The following is a 6,752-nucleotide window of genomic DNA, read 5'->3' on the forward strand; positions in this document are numbered from 1 at the left end:
GCAACACCGGCGGACACGAACTATTATTGGCAACGGGCAAACGACGCTTACGCGGGATCTCGGTGCCTTCTCTTGAAAGAATAGAAGTTGAGTTCGAGTTGTTATCATGCCGGATCGGAGGAGTAAAGCCGTACTAAGAGCCAGCGTACCTGCTCACGGGAGTCAGGCCTGCTCTGTAGTGGGCAGACGTAGCAGGGCCATCTGAAAGAATCTAGGAAAAACAGCCGCTGGAGCAAACGAAGGCTCGAAAGCAACAAGCAACGGAGCGAAGCGAAGAAAACGGTTGGGCAACAAGCGAGAAAACGTAAGTGCGCTAACGCGCACTCCGGCTTTCGCATGCTTTCGCGCTGACGCGCTCAAGCCGTTGCGCTAACGCGCAGCCGAGCAAGCGAGAAAACTACAGCGCAACAAGCAACGGATTGAGCGCTAGCGCTCAAGCCGTTGCGCTAACGCGCAGCCGAGCAAGCGATTCAAAGCCGTTGCTTGTTGCGCTAGCGCGTGCATCCGTTTTGAATCTTGCTACTCCGGCTTTCGAGCCAGCAAGCAACGGCGCCGCTCGATCTAGCGCGCTAGCGCGCGCAGTAGTTTTTCAGCTTGGGCGCGCTTCGGCTTTGCAGCCGGAGCTTGCTGGGTCTCGACGCCCGCTACGGTTAGGCTCGCACGTGATGCTAAGCAAGGAAAGATTTTGGTTATTTTACAATTTCCATTTAGAGAACCAAGGAATCAAAGTGTCCCTCTATTGTTAAAATCTCTATACACAGTGATAAAATCCTTTATATTTATGGGAACTTCTCTCTAAGAAGAAGAAAAAAAAAAATCTTCAGTAAACTTTACTCATCTTGATAGGTTATCCAAGGAAAAACAATCCATTAAAATGGTCAATTGTTCTTTCAGAAGCATGCTTGTAATCTTCATGTGTTTGAGGGCCTAGTTAGTTGTAGTAATATACTTATGGTACGGACTCCACGTGTGTAGTAATATTTTGAAGATAACCATTGCTTTATAGAAGCAGTGATGGAAAAGACTGAAGTGTTTTTCTTTCTCCAAGTAGTCATCCTTCAAGAATTCAATGAATTTTAAATGGATATGCCAACATTTGGTGGCATTCTACCAGTTCAAGTGGTTGGGGTCTTCTTTCATCGTTTACAGTTGCAAGATCAGACCCTTGATTTCCAAAGAGATCCATTCTTTTCTTCAATTAGGATTCTGTAATTCAGTGAAAACAAGTGGTTATGGTCCTTTTCATTAATTGGAAGAGATTTGCATCTTCAACCATTTGAAAGTTGATGTTATAGCATCCACAATAGCATGCTGAGGGAATGATATGACACAAGGAGAGAATTTGAGATTCAATTGATATTGTGTATTTTGTTACATGGAAGTACAATAGATTACAGAGTAATAGAATTGGAGGTATCCAAATACAATAGGTAATGTGTTTGAATTCAAATAGAAGTTTGCAGCATTATCAATAATTGGATGGAGTCTTTGAACTGGACTTGGTATCCTTGGGCTCTGATGTGGACTCCATGTCACTAATATAGGCCACCCTCAAGGTCCATGGGCAAGGTTGGATGTTGATCTTGGTGAGTAAGGGTGTGAAGGAAGCTCGAGCTAAGGACTTTGTGAAAATGTCAATTGGTTAGTCCTTTGAATCAATGTGCCAAACATGAAGTTGATTCTTCATGGTCCAATCACGAATGAATTCCACTTGTTTGGTGCAAGCATGATACATGAGATTTGCTACAAGGTAAGTGGCACCGAAGTTGTCCGACCAAAAGACAGGGAGAATATCCTCATTACCCTCATTATAATTAATTAAGTTTTTAGCACAAGGTATGGGTGGACTTGTTCTTATTCACATTTCCAGTCCAATAGGCTTTTGTGTGAGGGGGTGTGTTAGAGAATATCAACTATTCAAAAACCTCAGTACCAGCTTAAACCATGTCACCTTTGTAGTAACACCGCCCGAAATTCCGCTTCCGTGCTAATGCGCACTATAGTCACCTGTTTCTTAGCACTCCAAGAAACTAGATGGGATCCAAATAACATTGCATTGTCACCCATGAATCTCCTATTGTCAATACACCCAACCCAATCGGCATCAGAGTAAACAATCAACTGAAGGCCCATACTGGTGGAGAAGTAAAAACCAAATATGTATTTCACATACACAAGATAGATGACGGTCTGTGGGCGATTGTAGGTACTGAGCGACCTTGTTCATAGTAAAGGACAAGTCAAGAAAGGTCAAGGTGATAAACTGTTGTGCTTCCACTAGGCGAAGATATTCACTAGGATCTTGTAAGGTTTCTCCATCATATCTGGACAATTGAACTGAGGAGTGGTAATTGGTTCAGATCCAAGTAGATCAGTACATTTGAGGAGTTCCATTATATATTTTTGCTGTGACAAATAGAAGCCATTTGTGGTACAACTAAGTTCCATGCCAAGGAAAAAACATCATTCACTCAAGCTTTCAAGGCGAATTCAAAGTGTAGTTGCTGAATAAGGGAGCCCACTGTTTGAGGATCATTACCCATGAGAAGTATATCGTCAACATATATGAATAAAAACATGATCTTTGAGACCCATCTGTAGATGAATAGAGATGGGTCAGAATTTGACCCTTTGAGGAGGCCAAGTAAGAGGAGATGGGTGGCTAAGCACTAAAACTACACTCCGGGAGCCTGTTTTAAGTCATACAATGACTTGTGGTTGCAACATGTAGACTTCCTCGTGCAAGGGCCCATGGGGGAATACATTATTTATGTCAAGCTGCCACATACACCATCCAAAGTGAATGGAAAGTGAAAGCACACATCGTATAGTCTGATGAATCATGGGAATGAATGTGTCAAATAAATCAACACACTGGGCTGTTAAGAGAAACCTCAGGCCACTAATCTCACTTTATAGCGCTCCACAGAAGTATCAGCTTGTTGTTTCACCATGTAAAGACACTTGCAACTTACCACCATTGCACATCACTGCATCAAATTCCTCGAACATTGTACGATGCCAATGAGGATGCAAGGCTTGCATTAAGTGTTTCCTTAGTGCACTTTATCATTGACCTTAAACAATTCATAAATCAAATCTTCATTAATATATAATAAAAAAGAGAGAAAAATCTGATAAACCATTAAAAGGAGTAATGGCTTCTTTAGACTTTTATATAAGAAGAAGATTGGTTCACTACATGTGTAAGTTAAGGTTTAAGGTGAGAAAATTTGGGTTTAATGTTAGTATGGGTCTAAGCTAAGGTTTATATTTAGGTTGGCTCTTAACCTAACCCATTTCATCTAATTTACACCCCTTCTTTATTAGAGAGAGCCAAAAGAGATTAAGAAAAACTTAAGAACGTTTTCTAATAAGGTGAGTTAGCCTTCGTCAATACAAATCCTTGCTAGCACGAAGATATTGCCAATGTAAGGTTGTAAAAGCTGTTAGAATGGACGTTGCACTGACCGAAGCCGATCTCAAATAATTGGTACTTCACTGTATTGTTCATAGGCATATCCCACCACCATGCCTTTGGTAAAAAATCAAGTAATAAATAAACAAGAAAAGTGGCCTACCTCTTTAAAGAAATATCAAACAATTGGTGCTTCACTTCAGCTCGCCAGCGGTTTTGCTATCATCTTCTACTTCTTCTTCTTCTTCTTCAAGTTGTCATCATGATCGTGATCTGATGATAATATATTCATAAGTTCAGGGTCTGCTTGCCAGCCTTTTAGCAGTTGCTCTAATCGGTTGCTAAATACATTTTCATCTTCAAAGACATAATAACGGTAGAACAATGGCGATGGTGACTCCAATTCTTTCTTTGTGAAAGAACGTAGAGTCATAGAGATGGTTTCAATAATTTAAAGACCTGCAGAAACTGGATGGATGTAAGTACAAAGATGACAGCTTATCAAAAAATATTTCATAAAAACAAAATGAATATATTGTATCAAGGGAAAACCATATGAGAGGTGAAAAGTAATTCAACATTTTATTTTAGTTTGGTAAGGAAAATGAGTGACTAGGTAGGTATTCAGTGTGTAAGCCACTTAATTTGTTGTGTTAAAAAATTTAAACACAAGCTTGAATTAAAATTTTAAAACAAAACAAATAACGAATTATAAACTGGAAAATAAAATGCAATCAAAATATAAGCATTAATTAGTTATTATTTCTACAGGCATGTTATGTGGTCTCTCCAATTAAACCTCAGAAACTAAAAGGAGAGACTCACATGCCGGATGTGTTCAGTTGTGCATCCATCTGGAAACAAGTCTGAAGTAATAAGCTGATTCTCCAACTCGGCTTGCCATTTTTTGTGTTATGCTTCTCCTCCATCTCATTAAGCCATTCTCATCACCTGCCGGTGCCGAGTTATCGTCCTGAACTCCTCATCCATTCTCCACCCTCGTTCTAGCTCTCTTATACACAAGTTCAGTGTTCTTAGTTCTTCCTTACCTGTTGTTCTCATATAACCCCATCTCCTATGCTCTCTTGATGGATTGGATTGCATCTCCAGTGCACATACTTTCTGAGAGGTCGTATCGATTGATATAATAATTCTAGAATTTTCAAGAACTGCAAGCATGAGCATAAGAATTATCAAAACCTGTTGTTTATGTCATATTTTGTTTCTCAAAACAACAGCCACATTAACAGAATCATATCAGGAACTACTCACATTTGACAGGCTAGGCTGTGAACAGGGCTTTCCAACACTGTTGACACCTCGGGCTGTCCAACATAGATAGCTAATTAAATCCCCCAATTGAATGCATTTGAGCTTTTAACCATCGAAACCATACCCCGTGATTTTGGTAAATTTCATTGGCTAGTGTATACCTTAGTACAAAGAAGCAAGTACAGGCCATCTCGATCGGCTGAAGTGAAGATCTGGTATGGGTCTAAACTTAAAGAGATTGGATTCTGTCTTCGTATAACTGTTCTTACATCGTCCTCACTCACAGCCACTTGCATCTGTGTATTGAAAATATCTCGGTATCTATATGTTTTGAAGAAATATTCTCAATGTGTGATTATAAATGACTGTGAGAACAGTATGAACACAATCTTGTGAGAGGACTGATGAATAAAAAGCTTAACAAGTTGCTTTTGGCTCCTTTAACATATTAAGGCAAGCTTTCCCTTTTAAATAGAATAAGGGGAAATGGTTGGCGATGGTCATTTGATAGAACTAATTAAGTCATCGTTATCTATTTTATTAGCTAGGATGGACTTTTAACCCAGACGATGATGTAATATCAATGCCCATATCACGAACCACATCATGCATTCTAACATGTCCACCATGTATTCTTTCTTGAATGAAAAATAGCTTTCCTTTGCAGCTAGCAATAGGCAACGATCTTTTAAGTGTACTCTGCGCCTTGCTTCTTCCAATGTGTCGTCCACATCTGAAAATACTCCCTCACCTACTCCATACTCCACCAACATTTCTTACACTGATATTATGATCTTCAGGGAACAAACAACACAACAAGAATAACTGCTTCGTTTCCTCGTTGGGTAGGTGATTATAACTCCACTCTAGACATCCCAACACCTTCTTCTGAACATCTCTCACATGGATAGGTCTAGACTTGTTCAATTCATTAGCTGCCTCTTCCCATATTTTTATGTCCTGTTTACCTTTCAGTGCTCTTCCCACTATGATCAATGCTAGAGGTAGACCTCCACACTCTTTAGCAACTTTATATGCCACATCTTTAAATATTGGAGACTCCACATACGAACCTGCGCTCCGTTTAAACAAATCCCAACTTTCTTCTTCTGTCAAGACACGAAGGTTAAAGATTTGGGTTGATCGGTCCTCCATACTGCCCATAGCATCGCATATATCCTTCTGTCTTGTGGTGATTAGTATCTTGCAACCCATGTGTTGTTCTCTTCCATGAGGAATTCCTATCTCATCTAATTTCAATAAATTGCTTCCTTTTCTTCTTCTTTTTTTTTTTTTTTCCTTATCAACAACCGAAGAACAACAAGAATTTAACTCAAACTAAAGCGCCAGAGTTCTATGTAATGGAAACGAGGATGATAGGGTAATTATCTATAATAATGAATTCCCGCACCGGCACCGCTGCAGCTTAGCTTTGATTCGATTCAACCTGCTGATCCTCTGCTTCGAGCAAACCGTGTTGATGTTCTGCCGCTTTCCGTCTTAAATTCAATAATGATGTGTTGAAACTGTTTTGAAGGATGATGCTTAAATAATACATGCCAGCAATCAGAGAATATTACAGTCATCAATTGTACGGATCTGAAGTGTTTTGTTATGAATGAATCCAAATATGGGCCCCGCAAACGCCTATGTACAAGTTTAGGAGATTTTCCCATTGACATGCCATCAATAGGAATAAATATAAAAAGGGTTTTTACCGTTCAGTCCACCCCTAGGTGGAGCTACTAGTAGACTAGGGGTGCACTGAATCTGCCCCTGGATTGACATGCTCTCGGCTGGAGGAAGTTCAAAAGCAATTGTTTTCAACCCGCAATTGTTGACTCCGTCTGTTGAATTGCTCGATCCATCACCTCATCAAGATTTTGGGATCGGAAGGGAGGTCAAAAATCGTTGATTTGATTAAAAACCATTCGGGGTTAGACTGTTTATTTATTTGATGGGTTGCATAATTACAAGTAGGTGATGTAGGTGATTTTTTTTTTTTTTTGAGTACAGATTCATCCGTTTTTGTAGGCGTTTTGCCTTGGTATTTTTGCCAAAA

At 39.8% G+C, this 6,752-nt stretch overlaps 1 long non-coding RNA gene across 3 annotated transcripts; it reads right to left on the reverse strand.

Moving 5' to 3' along the window:
• Nucleotides 1-1,347: 1,347 nt before the first annotated feature.
• LOC104608491 (uncharacterized) lies at nt 1,348-6,190 on the reverse strand. 3 transcript variants are annotated; one of them, XR_002023276.2, is made up of 3 exons: nt 4,691-6,190; nt 4,244-4,587; nt 1,348-3,877 (listed from the first exon to the last, which is right to left on the reverse strand). It is a non-coding gene; the product is annotated as an uncharacterized LOC104608491 (long non-coding RNA). The 3 variants fall into 3 exon arrangements; XR_016076559.1 differs by having other exon boundaries at nt 1,348-3,886; XR_016076560.1 differs by having other exon boundaries at nt 1,348-3,077; nt 3,582-4,587.
• Nucleotides 6,191-6,752: the final 562 nt, after the last annotated feature.

The sequence above is a fragment of the Nelumbo nucifera genome, chromosome 5 (assembly GCF_055504915.1).
Source record: "Nelumbo nucifera cultivar China Antique chromosome 5, China Antique-T2T, whole genome shotgun sequence".
NCBI lineage: Eukaryota > Viridiplantae > Streptophyta > Magnoliopsida > Proteales > Nelumbonaceae > Nelumbo > Nelumbo nucifera.